The sequence below is a fragment of the Podarcis tiliguerta genome, assembly GCF_965153285.1.
Source record: "Podarcis tiliguerta genome assembly, chromosome: 8".
In the NCBI taxonomy this organism is placed as follows: domain Eukaryota; kingdom Metazoa; phylum Chordata; class Lepidosauria; order Squamata; family Lacertidae; genus Podarcis; species Podarcis tiliguerta.
The window spans coordinates 28,175,041-28,194,241 of NC_139541.1; the positions used below are offsets into that span (position 1 = coordinate 28,175,041).

Here is a 19,201-nt window from a genome sequence, read left to right on the forward strand (position 1 = left end):
CATAGATGTGTTTTTCCCCTTATAAACACCAGCTATGAAGCACTCTGTCACAGTCACCAGGCCCCAGATCCCTCAGAGCTGAGGCAGCTGCCATTGGTCCAATCTACACTATACATTTAAAACACTATTATATATTAGAAGAAGGAGGAGGAGGAGGAGGAGGAGGATTTGAATTTGATATCCCGCTTTATCACTACCCTAAGGAGTCTCAAAGCAGCTAACATTCTCCTTTCCCTTCCTCCCCCACAACAAACACTCTGTGAAGTGAGTGAGGCTGAGAGACTTCAGAGAAGTGTGACTAGCCCAAGGTCACCCAGCAGCTGCATGTGGAGGAGCAGGGAAGCGAACTCGGTCCACCAGATTACGAGTCCACCGCTCTTAACCACTACACCACACTGGCTCTCAATAACTGGGAGCTTTAGTTTGTGAAGGGGACTGAGAGTTGTTAGAAGACTCCACTGGCACCAACTTTATAGAGCCGAGGTGTCTTTGGCCCCCTCAATATCTGTGGGGAGGGGGCAGAGGAGGCTGCGCATGGAGCTCAGTGCAGCTTCAGTGTTTGGTTCCTCTTGAGTAAGTGTGAGGAGCCATCGGCCATTGAAGCCATGCCATACTGGGCTCCGTGCTTGACCTACTCCTGGCGATGCAGCCACAATATACTTTGTCACTATAGACAATGTCAATCTTCCTCAAAAGGTATAATGATTCAAAAAGTCTAACCTTCTACAAAGAGTTAATTTTGCAGCTTGAACAGGTGAGTCTCCTTAAAAAAAGTACAGATACTCATTGATCCATATGATTCAAATAAAGTCATAAAATATGAATATTGTCCAATAAATAGTACTGAAGAGGAAGCAGACAACATTTCAGAAGCAGAAAGTATTCTGAGTACTAAGATGTTGGACATGCATATTCACAAGGAAAGTTAGATGACTCAAACTGTGAGCTAATGACTTTTAATACACCATTTGGACATTATAAATTTAAGTGAATGCCGTTTGGCATTACTTCCACTTCTGTGGTATTTCAAAAAGTCATTGCGGAGATCATAGGATTACAAGGTGTGGAAAGTATAACGCTTGATTATTTAATTTGAAAGAGGGGCCTCAGTGAATACAACAGAAGACTCAGCACTTAGCATTAAATAACAGAGTTGAGGCTAAGGCTGCAATCCAACCCTCACTTACCTAGCAGTAAGCCCCACTGAATGCAATAGTGCTTACTTCTGAGTAGACATAGTTAGGATTGCACCCTGAGTACAAAGCTAGACTAGTGTTACTTTTAGTTCTTGCCTTTGACTTTCCTGTAACAGATATTTTGCCCATACAGATATGCTGCTGGAATTGTGTGTTGTGGATCATAAAAAGAAAAGCTTGACCAATACTGAATTTGTATACCAACCAGGGAGAGGCTGAGCAGTTGAAAAGGGAGGCTCAAAAATGTAAGTTGCCTCCTATTAAAAAAAATTTAAAAATCCCTCCATGGTAGCAGCTCCCTCCCACCATAAAAAGCCATCCCAACTCAATATTTTGAGTTGCATCCGATAGTAGACCTACTTAGAGTAGACCCATTGGAATGGATGACTTGCTCGAGAACATTAATTTCAGTGGGTCTACTGTGTGTAGAACTTAGTTGGGTAATACCTTTTGCCAATCCAGTTCTCCTGCCCGTGCATGCCCCTCTCCTGGTAAGCATCAGAAGCTGTAATGTTGGAAGGGACTGTAGTCCAACCTACTGCAATACAGGAAACTCAGTTAAAGCATCCATGACAGATGGTCATCCAAGCTCTGCTTAAGAATCTCCAAGGAAGGAGAGACTGCCACCTTCTGAGGGGTTGTCCATTCTACTGTCAAACAGCTCTTACTGTTGGAAAGTTCTTCTGGATAGTTAGTCAGAAACTCCTTTCTTCTTACATTTGTCCCTATTGAAATTCGTTTGTTAGTTTGGGCCCAGTTCTCCAATCTGCTAAGCTCATCTTGAATCCTGATTCTGTCTTCTGCAGCATTAGCTACTCTTCCCAGTTTGTTGTCACATGCAAATTTGATGAGCGCCCCCTAGATTCCTTCATCCAAGTTGTTTATAATGACCATGAACAACAACAACAGGCCCAGGACAGAACCTTGTGGCACCCATTCGTCGCTTTTCCCCAGGTTGATGCGAAGAAATGATAAAGTTAGTTACCCAGATATTTGTGCGTAAGAAGCATTTGCACTGCATTTTAATTAGGGATTTATGTGTTTTAATAACATATCATTGTCTTTTATACTTGTAAACCACTTAGAAGCCTATTTTGACCTTTGATAATATTTATGTTCAATAATAATAATCAGGAATAAATTAGTTTTCTACTTACACCGAGTCTTTAGTGTATGGGGGAACATTAAACAATGTTATCACCCCAACCTCTTCTATCCATCATCTCAGGATTTGGCAGCCTCCTCCTGCTGCCTACACAGAGCACATTTCTAAAACAGCCGTGTGAGGAACTGCATTTCTCGTGCTTCAGGTGATCACAGGGAGCAGTTCACTGCCTGCCTGCAACCAGGTTGCCATTATTTACTGCACACCTGTGGCAGGCAATCGGCCTTAAGGCTGGCCATGTGACAGTATTTCAGCTGTCACATTTTATTGATTACAAGGCCCCATATTGGGTGTGCAGGCACTGGGGTCGGAGGAGAAGAAATTTCCTGGTTTATTGAATGGTTTGACTTTTGCTGGTTCAGGTGTATGAAAATGGCTGGACCTCACCACTGGGGCCATTTCATAATTTAATGAAAACTTAATAAACCTGTGAAAGCAAAGAAGTCTTTAAACTGCTCCAAAAGAGATGCTTAAACCTGTTATATGTGCCTGCCTATAAAAAGATGGATAGTGTTGCCATTCACCCGGGGACCGTCTTCGGTAATAAATTTGGATGCGATTTCATCTGCTTTCCTGAACTGTGCATCAAGCAGGTGCAGCCAGAAGTGGCACTTTTGGGGAAAGAAAAGGAACATTAGACATTATCGGGGAGGAGAGTTTTCCCTTTTATTGCACCAGCATTTTATACTGTCATGGCATCTGATTTTGTATGATGGGTCCTTAAAAAGGGCATATACAATAACAAATATGAATAATTTCGGCTCTGTTTACATCTAGTCATGTTTAGCCTAGAGAAGAGGAGACTGAGAGGTGACATGGGAGCCATCTTCATATACCTGAAGGGCTGTCATATGGAAGATGGAGCAAGCTTGCTTTTGGCTGCTCCAGAGGGGAGGACCCAAACCAATGCATTCAAATTACAAGAAAGGAGATTCCAACTAAACATTAGGAAGAACTTCCTGATGTTAAGAGCCATTTGACAGTGGAATGGACTACCTTGGAAGGTTGTGGACTCTCCGTCTTCGGAGGTTTTTAAACAGAGGTCAGATGGCCATCTTGTGCTGTAATTCCTGCATTGCAGGAGTTTGGACCAGTTGATCACTGGGGATCCCTTCCAATTCTGCTATTCTATTATTCTAAGCCATGTGCTTTAAATGTATACTGTGGATCTGCCCAACTGGCTGTCATTCCTGTTACTCCTTCCATCACCTTTCTTCTTCCAACTTGAGTTGCTGCTGTGGGGAATTCTGCATCTTCTGCTTGTGTTTCTTTGCTCTTCCTTTTCCTTTGCTAGCCCCATATCTGAATGGTTTGGGGCTTGACTGAGCCTGGCTGGGTGAGTATTTTGGAACTGAGGAAGTTCATAGTCTGGTGTGATTGGGAACTATGGAAAAGCAGGAGAGAGAGAGCCCTTCAGACATGCAGTTGTCTGTGGAGTCTTTCTTCCCACTTTCAAAGGGACACAGACAACTTGAGGGCATAGTCTGTTGCTCTGGTTCTGTTTCCAGCTATATGCATTCAATTGAAAATGTGAAAGGTGCCTTTTCGTTCACTTTATGGCACTACCTGGGTTTCAGATTTGTGTGCCAATCATCCAGAGTACAGTAATCAGCTTGTAGGCAAATCCATGAGACATATTTCAAGTCTGATCTGATATCAAATGATCCAGATGTGAAGTCTTGGTAGCTAAGCTCCAACCCATCCCATCCCATCCCTTCCTTATATCCCAGAAATCGTCTCTCTGGAGAGGGGTTAGGCAAATGATTTGCAAGCAGAGGGATTGCAACTCCAATCATCCCTGGCCATTGGCCATACTGGTTGAGGCTGATGGGAATTGGAGTCCAACAACTTCTGGAGGCTTCCAGGTCCCTTGTTTCTGCTTTAGAAGGCAGCGAAGCTGGGTTTTTCTTCTTCTGAACTTATTTTCCTTTATGACTTTGGCATCCTTGCAAACTTTCTTGGCCACTCGTTTTGACACAGTTGTCATTCAGGGAATGTTCCCTGCTCATATTGTAAAAATAAAACTCCCCGCATTTTCTGTAGGGAAAAGGCAATCCCTGGGGTGGGGTGGAGAAAGATTATTATCCAGCTTTTGGCTTTGTCTTATTCTCTGTATTTTTGGACAAAAGGAAATAAATGTGTCATAAGGCATTGGCTCATAAGAAATTGCAGTTAAGCGGGGAAATGTGCTAGTCCTCCAAATGTCATAACTTGTCTTGAAACCTTTTGTTAGAATGACGGGAGGAAGACCAAAATGTGCAGGGCCAAGGAACGGGATGCTGCTGCACTCATGACTGTACCTCAAGAGATTGACATCACCAGGACTGTGCCCTGTGTAGCAATGGAGGACCTTTGATACCTCCCTTAACAAGGTCATAGAATCATAGAATCATAGAGTTGGAAGAGACCACAAGGGCCATCGAGTCCAACCCCCTGCCAAGCAGTAAACACCATCAGAGCACTCCTGACATATGGTTGTCAAGCCTCTGCTTAAAGACCTCCAAAGGAGACTCCACCACACTCCTTGGCAGCAAATTCCACTGTCGAACAGCTCTTACTGTCAGGAAGTTCTTCCTAATGTTTAGGTGGAGTCTTCTTTCTTGTAGTTTGGATCCATTGCTCCGTGTTCGCTTCTCTGGAGCAGCAGAAAACAACCTTTCTCCCTCCTCTGTGTGACATCCTTTTATATATTTGAACATGGCTATCATATCACCCCTTAACCTCCTCTTCTCCAGGCTAAACATGCCCAGCTCCCTTAACCGTTCCTCATAAGGCATCGTTTCCAGGCCTTTGAACAGGTCCCCAGTTCCTCAGCTGCTACTCGGCTCAGGCAAAGAAGTGAACATCAGGAATGGCCTGATTCCCCAGTAGTGATTGGCAGGGCACATTGCATTCCTGGATTCCCAACATGAAGGCTGCTGCTAGTAACTGAGAAGGACAGGGTGGGGGGATGACGTGGTGGCAGGAAGGTCAGTGCAGTGGGGGGCAGTGGTGGAGCCAGTCCCAAACTCCAGCTGTGCTGTACTGCACCAACCTCCATGCCCCCTTGCCCCTCTTCCAACCTGACACCTCTTCTTCTTGTTCTTGCTTGACTTTGATTGCATCTATCTGATTTTATATGGCACCATATTACAAATTGACATGGTTTGCTGGTATTCCCCCCCCCCCTTTACTGTTTTTGTTTGCTTGCATTCTTGCAGAAAAGTTTAAAACCCAGTTAATTACTCATTAAAAACTACTCGTCAACTTTAATAAGATTATGTCATCACCGTTCTCTGTTGCTGCAAAGGGTCATTGTGAGTTTTGCATGCATTTAATTTGCAGCTGAATTGTCTCAACTGTGCTTTTTCTAGTTCATGGCTATTTCACTTTTGCTCTTTTCTCTCTCCTTTGTACCAGAGATGGCCTGGTTGCTGAATGGGGTTTTCCAGGCATCTCTGTCTTGCCTTCAGGTCTCTCTCCAGGCCTGACTCTGCACCCTCTTCAAGTGCTTTTGCAAGACTGTCTTGAGACATTTTGCTCCCTGGGGGAAAGGGTGAAATGGTGCTTTACATTCCATGTGAAAAATCTGGCTCTCAACTGGCAACTGACTCTTATTTCAACTTCTGGTGATGAGGCAGCATCCTTGAGTGCACTTAAAATTTGGGATGGGTCAATTCTGACCTCTCAGTTTCTCATTTTTCCAGTCTTAAATTTAGCTCTCCATATTTCCACATCAGTTTGGGGGTGTTCTGCTTGTTTTTGTTTTGTTTTTAGAAGTCTTCATGAAAATTCACCAGCATTTTAATGTGGGTCACACAACCATCTCTTTCAATGCAATAGGGACCACCCAGTCATGCGATGGAGCATCAACCACATCCTGGAGCCAGCCAACCAGCCAACCCTACCCACCCTGCTAGATTTAATAAGACAAGAGGGACAAGTATCAAGAGGGAGTGTGGTTGGCCAGCACTTTGCCCATATCAGCTGACTGAATAAGCTGAAATCGATCCCACAATACCTCCAGAACATCTCGAGGGCTAAAGGTTTCCCATTCCTGATTGAAGTGGTTGACACTTTGTGCAATATTTTTCCTATTTTCATCTGCCCTAAGAATAAGAGTCCTGTGGTTCATTATAGGCCAACATTTCTGTCCTTGTTCCGACAATTGTTTGGTTTTCTAGCTTAAATTCTTCCTTCACCACCAGTTTACGTTCCCTCTTAGTCCCTCTTCATCTTCTGATTCACTTGGTTGGGTGTTTCCCTTACATTAACCTCAACCTGGATGCCTCTGTGGCTCTGGGTGACACAACAATCTATCCTACAGATACAATCCTTGCCCTCTATACAACATTACATATGATTTTCAAAGCCCTGGAAATGAGCCCTTTTAAGTGAAAGCCTCTGCAAGATAACAATCCTATGAATGACACTTATAACCCGTATCCTGAAATGACATGTGGGTATCACAAGAGAGTCTTCTGAACACTATCTTAATTAGATTGCTCTGTAAATTGGTTCAGGATGTGGGTTTTCTTCTTTATCTAGGCCTTTTGTTAAAACAACAGTAGCAACAATCTTTACATCGCAATAAAACATTTTTTTTTTAAAAAAGCAAAATACTTAATTTCATTAATCTGTTTAGCAATACCAATATAATGAGCCATAATATTGATTTTCGTACATAGGATTTAAAATCTCTACTTCTTTCCACCGAATTAAATGCTTCAGACTGGTACTCAACCTCTTTACAGTCACATCTTTAATTTAGTTGTTATAATTAGGCATTAACGGGTGTCAGTGGTATAGTCAGTTACAGGCCATTCTGTTCTGCTTGTCTTGATTATCACAGTTTAGATGTAAAGTAAATTAGAATGAAAGACTATACAGTCCAATTACAGATAAAAGCAGCAAACTGCACTGGGGTAATTAGATGCCAGCATTATTTTTCTTAGATTTTGTATCTCTGCGAGCATTTCTTGCTGTTACTTTGCTGAAGTCAATGCTTAAAGATTTTGCAGAGGGCCTGGGTCTTTGTGACATTGTCTCCTCTTAAACTTTTAAATGTGCTGACTTGATCTTCAGTGGCTACAAGTGATCTTCTTTGTTCCTTGCTGTTTTCCACTGGGAATTACAACTGAACCCTCTTCAAGCCAGTTACCGTGTCCTGTCCACAGGGCTGCATAAAGAAACCTCACTGTGAGCCAGACTTTGCTTTAGCAACCAGCGACGGAAACATCTGGAAAATTACCAGTAACATTGCAAATCCGATTCATGCTGAGGTTTCTGCAGGTGATCTAGTACCCCAGAATGAGATTGCTGAAAGGCAACATGTCTGGTTTGCACATGTCAGCTAGACCATAACCCTGACTTTTTTCTGTAAACATTTCTAAATAGCACTTTGGTAAAAAACAAACAAAGCACAAACAGCAAAATGTGTACCCCATACAAAAGCTACAATAACAAAACAAAACCCACAGAAAAAAATATCAGGAAGAAATCATACGTATATAAAAGGTAAAGGTACCCCTGCCATACGAGCCAGTCGTGTCTGACTCTGGGGTTGCGCACCCATCTCGCTTAAGAGGCCGGGGGCCAGCGCTGTCCAGAGACACTTCCGGGTCACGTGGCCAGCGTGATGAAGCTGCTCTGGTGAGCCTGCACCAGCGCAGCACATGGAAACGCTGTTTACCTTCCCGCTATAAAGCTGTACCTATTTATCTACTTGCACTTAAGGGTGCTTTCGAACTGCTAGGTGGGCAGGAGCAGGGACTGAGCAACGGGAACTCACCCCGCCGCGGGGATTCGAACCACCGACCATACGATCGGCAGGTCCTAGGCGCTGAGGTTTTACCCACAGCGCCACCCGCGTCCCTCATACGTATATACTGTCGGTCAAAAGAAAATTCGCACTTTGAAGGTCTGCCTGAGTAACACAATTTCTGGGCAGCTTCTGAAAGGAGGCAGGAATAATTACTGATACCACTTTAAACAGTCCTGGCTCCCCACCACCACCTGCAAAAAAAAATCCTGGGAACTATAGCTAGTTCAGAGTTCTGAGAGTGGTTATGAAACTCCTTTTGCCCCTCACAGAGCTACAGTCCCATAATTACCTGGGAAAAGCTATTGGTTGTTAAACCACTCTTAGTCATTTAAGCTATTTACTACCACCATCACATCTTATAATCATGAATTGCGTGAATTCCCTAGCAATCCTGCTGTGTGTGTGTGTTTGAAAGATGACTGGTGCCTGGATGGAAAAGGGGTGGTGGTGTAGCCAGACAAAAAAAGCCCCCCAAAAACAACAGGCTCTATTCCCTTGCATAGGGAATGCCAGGAGAATAGACTACCTTGATCAGCTTCTGATATGCTCTTCTGCTGCCATTGCATTGATGGTGGGAGACAGGTGGCTTCTACAGATGCAATAAGGAGGCTTCTACTGGGGAGTCCAATGGTCCTCTCTCTCTCTCTACCTGTGGAAATGAAAGTCTGGAATGTCCCATGGCCATAAGGGACCCTTCATTATGCATTTCAGGAACAATGTGAAGTGCAGCAAGGTGAAAACAGATCAAGCAATAATTAAGAAGTGTATGCAGAACTGTGTGACCCATATTAGCATAAGAGGCAACTCCTAGGGGCTGTGGGGGCTTCAGCCCCCACAATAAAATATTTGAGGGGGCTGGGCCCCCACAAGGTTGATGGGCTTTCCTATTCAAATGCTGTGCGTGCACTGTGTCATGTGATCAATTATGCAGGGCGGGGCTTACCTGGGCCCCCACAATAGTTTATTCAACTTGGCACCCCTGCATATTAGTAAACAGGCTAAGTTTCCATTCCAGTGAAGCACCACCTCAAGGAACCCAGAACTTTGCCTTTTGCAGTGGCGGAGGCAATTTTAATTAGGATAATTATTATGTTTTTCCTTTTAAGTTTATTTTCTAATGCCGGCAGAAACAATAATGCATGATGTGTTTTTATGGACACCCTTGAGTGTGTGTGTGTGCCCCCCAAATATGCCTGCGTGTGCAGGAAAACTTACACATACACTTAAATGCCTACAGATAAATCAGCAAGTTACATGAAGATCAGGAGACATAAAAGTAGTAAATAAGGGCAGGAAGATGCAAGATAAAGAACAAAATGAAAAAAATAATTAAAACAATAACTATTCCATTCATTCTGTACTTATTACACCAGATTGCATTAGGAAAAACAATAAAAAAATGTGATTTTAATCTGATAGTAAAACACACGTGCACACACACACACTAAAATAAGAATGAGATCCATTAATGAAAATAATGGATCTTCTCCAAACTGGTTCAGCAGTCAACAGTCTGTAGTGCTGCTAGTGAGGCAGGAGTCTTTGTTACATGCTGTGGTTGCTGCAGTCCTAATTAGTCCCGCTCATTAACTATTGCAACTCATTTATGAAGGGAAACAAAGGAGCAACTCAATGGGACTTTCCCCCTTGCTAAAGTGATAATGTTATTTCGCTCTGCAATCCGGTAAATGCTCAGAGCCCAGACACGGGAGGAGTACACAGAGTGTGCCCCGCCATTTCAGATCTCCGAAACAAAAAGTGTTTGCTTGTTTTTTTCAGGATAGATGTTTTGATTTTATTTCACTTTAGACTGCTACCTTGCCTGTCATGAGAACCCTCGGGGTGGCTTGCAACATCACATAAAAGCAAGAGCCCACAATAAATAAAAACCATTAAAAATCCATCATCCTAAAGCAAAACAATAAAGGCAAACTTTTAAAAGCAGCATAGACACCATAAACAACATAAAAATGTAGCAATTAAAAATCCATCACAATCCCCCAAATGCTTGCTGGGATAAATATAATGAGTCTTTACTATTTTTCTGAAGATTGAAACAGAGCAGGCTTGACACACTTTTCCTAGGAAGCAGCTCCACAACACAGATATCACTGCCAAGGGGAACTTGTGTGGTAGTGGATGAGCTTAGAATCACAGAAGCTGCCTTGCACTTGAGTAAGGCTATTGATCCATCTAGCTCAGTATTGTCTACACTGACCATCAGCAGCTCTCCAGGGTTTCAGGAAGGGTCCTCTTCCAGCCTTACCTGGAGATGCTCCTGTTGATTGAACTTGGGGTCATTGGCATGCAAAGCTCTACCACTGAGCTAAGGTCCTTCCTCATTACAGAGTTGGGTCTTCAAAGCAATCTATGGCAGGCATGTCCAACACCCAAGAGGCTGCGGTCTACTCCCACTATTAAAAAACTGGAAGTGATCTACACATTGGATTGACCAAAGTTGTCTTGGGGAGGAAGTTGTTGAGCGATCGACCAGGATCAACCAGGGGCACCCCGAGATTGACCGGTAGATTGCGATCGACCTGTTGGACATCCCTGATATATACAGTCAAAACACAATAAGAAACACAATATCTTCAAATATCTAAATAGCTGTCACTGGAAGAGGTAGCAAGTTTGTTTTCTTCTGCTAAGGAGGTAAGGACCCAAACCATCAGAAAGAAATGGCAAGAAAGAATATTCTGAATTAGGAAGAACTTTCTGAGGGTAAAAGCTGTTTGACAGTGGAATGGACTCCCTTGTAAGGTGGTGGACTCTCGTTGAGATTTTTGAGCAGAGGCTGGACTAGACATCTCACAGCATCCAGAGCCGTTGACTCTCTATTTGAGTGGACTGGTGTTTTTTTTTTTAGCTTGTTGCATGGGTTACTTTTAGAGGAAAGTTTGAGGGAAGAAAATCTGAAAAATGGGAAAGTTTTATGAAGAAAGGCAAAGCTTTCCTTGGTGAATAAGTCACCATGCTATCATAATAATGCAAATTCCCTCAACTATTTTGTTCAAAATGAATATTAGCACTGTAATTTTCTACCTAATTTTTATAGTAATAACTGAAAATGTGGCATTAAAATAGCCACATGGCTCTTTGAATGTTACTAGTGGGCTGGAATATGACTTTTGTCAATAACACAGCAGCAATACAGAACATTGCTTCAGACTAAAGTGACTGTTCAGTGTTCTCCATGGAATTTATTTTTGCTCAGCAGTGGTTGTTTTCAGTTTTATCATGAATGTGTGCTGCCTCTATTGGGAACAAATCTAAGAGAAACTTAAAGAGAAACAGGTTTAAGTTTGGAATGGATACATCATCACATTGTCCAATATAAATAACTGATAACAGAACATACAGGAATCTAGAATCATAGAATTGTAGGGCTGAAATGGACCCAAAAGGTAATCTAGTTCAATCTCTTGCAATGCAGGAATCCAGCTAAAGAATCCATGACTGACGGCCATTCAACCTCTGGTCCAATCTCCATTCTGGTCATTTGAATACACCCAATTGCAATACATCAAGGGAACGTTGTGTGAGTGAATTTGCTAAATTGACTACCATTTGGTGGGATGGGAAGATTGTCTTCCAGGCAGTTCCATGTACTTCTTCTCAGGAACATGAGACCAATGGGACAAGCCTTAAGCTGCTTGGTCATAAGAGAATTCAGAGTGGGGAGGAGTTCCTCATTCATCAAGTAGGGCTGTTCAGTTGTCTTCAAAACAAATGGAAGAGTGGCTGCAGCCATTAACAAAGACGCCATCGTTTCTGAGAGTCAGGTCACCGCTTCAGCTGGAAGTCCTTTTGTTGCAGAACAGAGATGGCCACTTTGACTGCCAAAAAGCCACTTTAAAAAGATTGATGGGAGAAACTGAAGGAGGATGCAGAAATTTGGAACAAGTTCATTTAACTTCGTAATGAGTTTCTGTCCTGGTGGTGGCAAAAAGAAGGAGGGGGGGTAAAGCTCCCCCATCGTGGGATACATTGGCCTAAATTGCACTTGGGCATTTATTTATTTATTAAAAATACTTCGGCCCGGACGGCATCAATTAGGAATGATGCTGCGAAGGCGATGGCGCAGCGGAGGAAACAATAAGTAGGCAATGCAATTAGAGGCCGTAATGAGCCTTATGAATGCAGAGGGGTGCGGTGGGGGTGTCATAAGGTTTGAACAATCTGTTTCACAGTTTAGCATCTACCAGGAAAATGTAGTGGCAGGGTGTCTCGTTCAACATTTCAGGGACTCCCGTTTTTGGCCCTGGAGGCTGACAAGGAGCTGACACCTGTGCCCTCAGCTGCAGAAGGGGATGTTCATTATGCAAGAGATCTCCAAATACGCTTAAGGCACTCAGAGAGGTTTTCCTCTTGCAAAGGAGTGGGGAAAACAGGTTAAAGAGCAGAGTGGCTGCTATAATGAAGTTACCAGAGTGAGCGAGCTTGATGAATGTTGACACTGCTATAACTGAACATCACTGGCAGAAATTATATTACGTTGGGCCTTCAAACATCCTCGGCTTTTAAGCACTCTATCAAATAGCCCGATTAGCTAACTAATATTTAGGGTTTCTTTCGGAGATCATTTCCCCAAACTAAAACGGTCTCTTTGAATTTGCCTCCTTGATTTGGAGGTGGCAGAGAGAGGGCAGTATTCTTACAAGGTGGTGTAAGTTTTTTGGGGGGGATTGTTTCACATTGTTGTTGTTTAGTCGTTTAGTCGTTTAGTGACCCCATGGACCAGAGCACATCAGGCACTCCTGTCTTCCACTGCCTCCCACAGTTTGGTCAAACTCATGCTGGTAGCTTCAAGAACACTATCCAACCATCTCGTCCTCTGTCGTCCCCTTCTCCTTGTGCCCTCCATCTTTTCCAACATCAGGGTCTTTTCCAGGGAGTCTTCTCTTCTCATGAGGTGGCCAAAGTATTGGAATCTCAGCTTCAGGATCTGTCCTTCAAGTGAGCACTCAGGGCTGATTTCCTTCAGAATGGATACGTTTGATCTTCTTGCAGTCCATGAGACTCTCAAGAGTCTCCTCCAGCACCATAATTCAAAAGCATCAATTCTTCAGCGATCAGCCTTCTTTATGGTCCAGCTCTCACTTCCATACATCACTACTGGGAAAACCATAGCTTTAACTATACGGACCTTTGTTGGCAAGGTGATTGTTTCACAGATGCCTTTAAATGAGGATTAGACAAATTCATGGAGGAGAAGGCTATCAATAGCTATATGCCATGATGTCTATGGCCTGCCTCCACTGTAAGTGGCAGAAATGCTTCTCAATGCCTGTTGTTGCAAGTCACAGGAAGGTCCTCCTTGCAGCTTTTCATCATAGGCATCTAGCTGGCCACTGTGAGAACAAGAGGCTGGATTGGGGCAGGCCACTGGCCTGATCCAGGAGGGCTTTCTTTATGTGCATCTTATTTCTTTTCCTGGAAAATTTCAACCCAGTTCGTACTGAAACAGTATTGCTAGCTAATAATGGTGGATGAACTAAGAAATGGGTTAAGAGTGGAGTAGTGGCAGAAGCTTGGGGAGTTTTTCAGTTTGTAGAAAAGACAAGTAAGAGGTGACACGATAGAAGTTTATAAAATTAAGCCTGGCATCAAGAGAGTGGACAGAGAAAAGTTCTTCTTCTTTCATAACAGTAGAACTCGTGGATATTCAATGAAACTGAATGTTGGAAGATTCAGGTTTTGACATGCGGCACATAGTTAAACTGTGGAACTCACTCCTATAGGAGTGATAGACACCAATTTGGAATGGCTTTAAAAGATAAATTCATGGTCTGTGGATGGCCACTACCATGATGGTTCTACACTGCCCTCCCTAGATGGAGGCAGCAATGTTGCTGAATACCAGTTGTTGGGAACCACAGGAGCTCTTGTGCTTGAATACTGGCTTCCTATTAAGGCAGTGGTTGGCCACTGTGAGAACAGGATGCTGGACTAGATAAGCCATAGGCCTGATCCAGTGGCCCATCTAATGGTCTTATGAGTAGAAGCTGCTTTTCAGATCTTGGGGAACCCCTTGCAAAGTGTCCCACAAAAAAAGAAATCGCAGTGACATCAGGTGATTGACAGTTGGCCATCCCTGTCAAAAACAAGAGGTCCAAGAGTGCTTTTAAAAATGTCTGGTGCTGGTGTAGACCATGGTTTTGGTGGTTTGTACTGGATCAAATTTGTTTTTCAGAGTATGATGCGGTGAATATTGTCTTGCTGATACACATCCATAAAATGGGAAAATGGTCTGGAGAGAAATCTTGACATTCACATCAGAAAACTATCAGAGAACTTCACCGTGGAAATGCAATGAACCTCAAAAACCATGTGAAGTGTTGTGTTGTCTACTGTAGGACAGGCTGATTGTTTGGATTGGAAGATGGCAATTAAAGAAATAGTAGGATTTGGATTTGTAAAGGCAAATGCTCCTTGATGCCAAGATTGCTTGGTCCATGTGGCCACCCAAATGAGTTTGGAAGGAAGCCAAGGAACTAAAAGCAGTTGATAAAACAGGAAAGGTAGTTAATCAAAATATAGCTAGCTTCTGCAGATTTCAAAAAGCTAATGATAATACAGAGATGTGTTGTGGAGGTAGGGAGAGGAGGGGTTTGAGAAAAGAGTTTAAAGCTGTGCAGAGTGAAGTCGTCTCCTGGTTACCCCCCACCCCACCCACTTTCAAATATGACATCAATAGTGAACAGCCCCTTAACCCATCACATTAAGCAGCAAAACAGGAACACGTGAATGCATTTTCGATGGTTCTTAGAATGTGTTAAACGGCCATTTGTACAGCACTCTTCTGGAGATATGCTTGGGCTCCAAATTCATGTGGAATTCATAAGAACATAAGAAGAGCCTGCTGCATCAGGCCAATGATTTATCTAGTTTAGCATCCTGTTCTTTCAGTGGCCACCCAGGTGCTCCAATGGAAAGCCCATAAGTAGGAAATGAGAACAAGAGCAATCTCCCCACTTGTGATTTCCAGCAACTGGTATTCAGTGGCATACCGCCTTTGACAGAACATTGCCATCATAGGTAGTAGCCACTGATAGCCTTCTCTTCCTGCATAAATTTATCTAATCCTCTTTTAAAACCATCCAACTTAGAGGCCATCTTGTGAGAGTGAATTCAGGACTTTATTGACTGTTGTGAACCTTCCAGCATCCACCTTCTCTGAATGAACTGGAATTCTAGAATTCAAGAAATTTTAGAATTATGAGGAGGAAAACATTTCCCTATCCATGTTCACTGCATCACACATAATTTTATGTATTTCCATAATATCTTTTTTTTTGAGTTTGGATTTGATATCCCGCCTTTCACTCCCCTTCAGGAGTCTCAAAGTGGCTAACATTCTCCTTTCCCTTCCTCCCCCACAACAAACACTCTGTGAGGTGAGTGGGGCTGAGAGACTTCAGAGAAGCGTGACTGGCCCAAGGTCACCCAGCAGTTGCATGTGGAGGAGCGGAGACGTGAACCCGGTTCCCCAGATTACATGACTACCGCTCTTAACCACTACATCACACTGGCACCATAATATCTCCTCCTACCTGCCTTTTTTTCTAAACTAAAAAACCCCAAATGCTATAACCTTTCCTAATAGGGGAGTTGTTCCATTTCCTTGTTCATTTTGGTTGCTCTCTTCATGGAACAAGAGAAGCCACTCCAATACTCCTGTATTGGTGTGGCACTAGACCAGTCATTTACCTTTTTTAGAAAAGCTAATAGTGACACCTAAAGTCAGAACGCGGCATAACAAAATGTAGTCTTTGCTTCCTGAATTCAATGGGACATGACCAATAGTGATATCTAGTGTCTGAAGAAAGCATAACCCACTTTAATGCAAAAACTTTTTTTAAAAAAATTGTGTGCGTTCATGGTTTTTTTGCTAAGCATTTATGTTATCTTCCGGTGCTAAAAACTCTTCGAAGTGGGTTACAAATTTTAAGAGCCAACTCAAGCATTAAAATTGTATACAATCCAAGCTAGTGTAAAACAGCAGAGAAATCATATGAGATGGCAAGCTTAGTAAAACAGCCAAGAATCAAGTGAAATCAAATAAAACAGCATAAGCACAGTTCAATAACTATGAGTCCTGGAAAATAAATATATCTTAGCCAGATTTTAAAATGACATTTGTGTTCCCACCTTCATAATTTCTCTCTTTTTTTGGTGTGTGTGTGTATTTCATAACCAGAGTGCCCACCACTGAAGAGCCCCTCCTTCTGGTTGCCATCCATCTGAATATGGAAGTCCTTAGAGTATTTCCTCTGGAGCAAATCTTAATGATTAAGAGGTTAAAGAAATTCTTCACACAACTCTTCCTCTGAAGGTAGTGCAAGTCATCAGGTGCATTAGGGCAGGATAGCGACACCATTTTTATACATGGATTTCCAAGGTGACGAGCAAGACACCATTGGAACAGAACCTTACTAGAAAAGAGAACCAATCCGAACAGTGACATTGTGGGAAACTTCTGGGCTTTCCATAGGCATCTGCTTGACCACTGTGAGAACAGCATGCTGGACTAGATGGGCCTTTGGTCAGATCCAGCAGGGCTCTGCTTATGTTCTTTTGTAGATTTCACCACTATCATTCAAAGATCCACACAGAATACAAATAAGGGCTGTAATCCTATGATGTGGGAGCAAGCCATTGAACTCAAAGGGACTTCTGAGTAGGATTGCACTGAAGGGGAAGAAACAGATGTGCTACTCTTGATGAAAAAACTCATCCTTAGCTGTCATGTTTGTCTATATTTCATGGCTTCTGGGAATATGTGAAATTGACTTCCTGATACATTCAATGTTCTATTAGGCAACATGGATATTCTGGTCTCTGACAAAACCAAAACATGTTTCCTTATCTTCTTTTTTGCTCTCCTTGGACTTCGGAGGCATTTTCTAACTGTAGCTCCATCCTGTCGTCATTATCCATCGAAGTCATCAAAATTTTAAAAAGCCTTAAAAATCTCGTCATGTTATAAATAAAAGATGGACTTGGGACAGTGATGGAAGACGAGTGCAGCGTGTTTGATGGGAAACGTACAATTAGTCGCTCCTTCGAAAGCATCTGAGGACCACCTTATTTTCTTCTTCCCCTTCGTTTGCATGCTATATAAACAGAGAATCAAGGAATACACCAAGTAGCGTCAACTGAAATTCCATAGGCAAGGGATGACAGCAGATCCACTCAACGCACATTAAAAATTAATAGACATTGAATTTTCTCAGCTTTAATTGATCTGCATTTTTGTCTTCAATTACTTGTATGTAACCTTGCTTTTCATTCCAGGGACTGATGCTGAGTTCTGAAACAGCACCTTGGAAGAGTGCTGAGGCACAGCTGGCGGGATCAGAAGAATTTCAGATCCTCCGTGGAAGGTGAGCTTTGCACGACAGCATCAGAAGAGATTAAAATGTGTTGAATGTCAATGCCAATAAAAGGGCTTTTAATTTGGCAGGGCTGTGGCTGAGTAACAGAACACCTGCTTTGCATGCAGAAGGTCCCAGGTTCAATCCTCAGCATCCGTAGGTAAGAATATATGAACATAAGGAAATAGGAAGAGACTGCTGGGTTAGGTCAATGGCCCATCTAGTCTAGTATCCTGTTCTCACAGTGGCCAAACAGATGCCTATGGGGAAACCAGCAAACAGGATTTGAGTACAAGAGCACTCCCCCCCCCATGCTTTCCACCAACTGGTCTTCAGAAGCATTGCTGCCTCCAGCTGTGGAGGCTGGTAAGTCTAGGGGTGTCTCCACAAATCTGGAGTGGAGTCCCTAAGGTGGTTGGATGGTGTTTGTGCTGGACAGCATAGCCAGACTAGAGTCTGGTGATGCAGTTCCTCTGAAACTCTTCCAGAGTATTGGAGCCTCTTGCTGATTGGCTCCAGAGTCAGCTAGCCACAGAGGGGGGGGGGGGGAGGAACAGCACTTTGTGTGTGTGGGGGGGGAGACTAAAAGGAGCATTTTCTGAGGGAGAGAGTTAGATAGGGCTGGATTTAAGATGAGAGACAGGGCTTGGTTTTGAGACACGGCTACGTTTCAGGTTGGGTGATAGGGAATGAGATAGGGAGAACTGGTTCTGAGTTAAGTTAAACATCCACACTGAGGAAACTACCCATAGCGAGAGGACAGCTTGGATAGGGAGACAGTGTTGAGGGTCTGGGAAGAGTATACAGACAGGAGTGTTCTGGGAGGGCTGAGTCTGGGCCACGAGAGATAGATCCTGTGGGAATTCAGGCTACCAGGGTCTCAGTATAGCCAGAAGGGGAGAGTTCTTCTAGGTACAGAAGACCCCCAGCCCAGTGACAAGGGGTGAGGTGACCCCCTAGGTCTGTTGTACCATTTAGAAGACCTCAGGTGTGGGATGGTTAAAAGAGTGGGTAACTGAGGAGAAGTGCCCCTCGCTTATGAACCAAAATATTAAGCTGTGAAAGAAACTGTATGGTGTTGAAAGTATTCAACTGTAATATCTAAGTAACAGAAACTGAGTTGAGCATTTTACCCTCTATTCTAGAAACCTGAACATCTACCACCTGAAGTGTAACAACTGATTTTTAGTAACTGAAGTTTGCGAAGAGTTGTGCCTATAGTATTGTGCATAAGCCTGAGACATCTTATAGTTAGTTAAAGTAAACAAGTTAACTTCTACCTGAAAGAACACATTTCCTGACCCACTTTGTTTCATAAACTTCTTTTTGTTTAATAAAGCTTTTGTTGTTTGTTTGACCAGCTCCTGCCAGAGACTCTAAATCGTTAAGTTTTCCCTCACACAAGTCCCCCACTATATAATCTGTGGTAAATTGTAGAAATTTGTGTAATTAGTGTACTGTGAGGTGGATTCAAAGCATCTGTAAGGGGTCAGGTTTGCAGAAGGCTGGTATCTTCTATGAGGGGTACTCTTACATATTGAGAGCGGCCTCAAATACATATAATTTTCAGATTGTGCTAGTTGTATATGGTTGGCTGAGAAAAGTGTCTAGGAACTGCAGGTTTCTAGTTACACCACGTTTCACACCAGAATTCAGA

General features: G+C 43.0%; 1 long non-coding RNA gene across 2 annotated transcripts; it reads left to right on the forward strand.

Annotated features, from left to right (window-relative positions):
- Positions 1–871: 871 nt before the first annotated feature.
- On the forward strand, positions 872–18,904 carry LOC310682793. 2 transcript variants are annotated; one of them, XR_014514162.1, is made up of 5 exons: positions 872–1,441; positions 11,601–11,705; positions 17,465–17,553; positions 17,634–17,704; positions 18,690–18,904. It is a non-coding gene; the product is annotated as an uncharacterized lncRNA (long non-coding RNA). The 2 variants fall into 2 exon arrangements; XR_014514163.1 differs by lacking the exon at positions 17,634–17,704.
- Positions 18,905–19,201: the final 297 nt, after the last annotated feature.